The sequence below is a fragment of the Panulirus ornatus genome, chromosome 12, assembly GCF_036320965.1.
Source record: "Panulirus ornatus isolate Po-2019 chromosome 12, ASM3632096v1, whole genome shotgun sequence".
Taxonomy (NCBI): Eukaryota; Metazoa; Arthropoda; class Malacostraca; order Decapoda; family Palinuridae; genus Panulirus; species Panulirus ornatus.
Window position 1 is genome coordinate 6,855,145 of NC_092235.1, and position 1,151 is coordinate 6,856,295.

Sequence of the window (1,151 nt, forward strand, 5' to 3'; positions counted from 1 at the left end):
AGATGGAGTGAAAAAGATTTTGTGTGATCGGGGCCTGAACATGCAGGAGGGTGAAAGGAGGGCAAGGAATAGAGTGAATTGGAGCCATGTGGTATACAGGGGTTGACGTGCTGTCAGTGGATTGAATCAAGGCATGTGAAGCGTCTGGGGTAAACCATGGAAAGCTGTGTAGGTATGTATATTTGCGTGTGTGGACGTGTGTATGTACATGTGTATGGGGGGGGGGGTTGGGCCATTTCTTTCGTCTGTTTCCTTGCGCTACCTCGCAAACGCGGGAGACAGCGACAAAGTATAAAAAAAAAAAAAAAAAAAAAAAAAAATATATATATATATATATGTATATATATATATATATATATATATATATATATATATATATCCTTCAGTATGTTTACTTTCGATAATGACGAACAGAAGAAGGAGCCAAGCAAGTAAATTTCGTCAAAGACATCACTCTTTTCTAAACGCTGCCTCGCAAAGATTTTCATTAATTCATATTGAAGAAACAGACGAATTTTCTATTGTCTGGTTAGCTCAGTGGTAGAGCGTGAGTCTTACACACTCAAGGTCGTGGGTTCGAGACCCACACCAGACATATTTTTTGTCTTTTTCTTTTTTCATTTTGTCCGCATCACATGTGTGCAACATTCAGTATGTTCGTCCAACGTTATAGTGAAGATATTCACAATAAATTGGGGTTTTCGACCTTATCTGAAAGGGTCAGGTCCACCAAGACGTCCTTGAAATCTTCCAGAAGCTTCTGGCGATCCTCCTCCAACTGCTGGGCACATCAGAGTTAACATGGGCCGGACATCGGTTGTGGAACGACTTAATCTGCTTCCGGTAGTTAGCAGGGATGATAATGAGGGCTCTGACCTCATACCAGGTCAGCTTAGTTGCAGTCTATTGCTTAGTTGCAGTCTATTACTTAGTTCCAGTCTATTGCTTAGTTCCAGTCTATTGCTTAGTTCCAGTCTATTGCAACGACAATAAAAAAGTAAAACTCATTTCTTCATGGAAAATTGAGAGGAAAACACGACAGCAACATGGAGATTTACTGTGGTTATTTTGCCGGCTAGTCGGCAACGGTCGGTCAAACAGTATTTTGCCGTGGTAATCTCAGTGCTTCATATAATACTAAGTCCAAAAAA

At 40.6% G+C, this 1,151-nt stretch overlaps 1 non-coding gene across 1 annotated transcript; it reads left to right on the forward strand.

Moving 5' to 3' along the window:
• Positions 1-523: 523 nt before the first annotated feature.
• On the forward strand, positions 524-595 carry TRNAV-UAC (transfer RNA valine (anticodon UAC)). The gene has a single exon. It is a non-coding gene; the product is annotated as a tRNA-Val (tRNA).
• Positions 596-1,151: the final 556 nt, after the last annotated feature.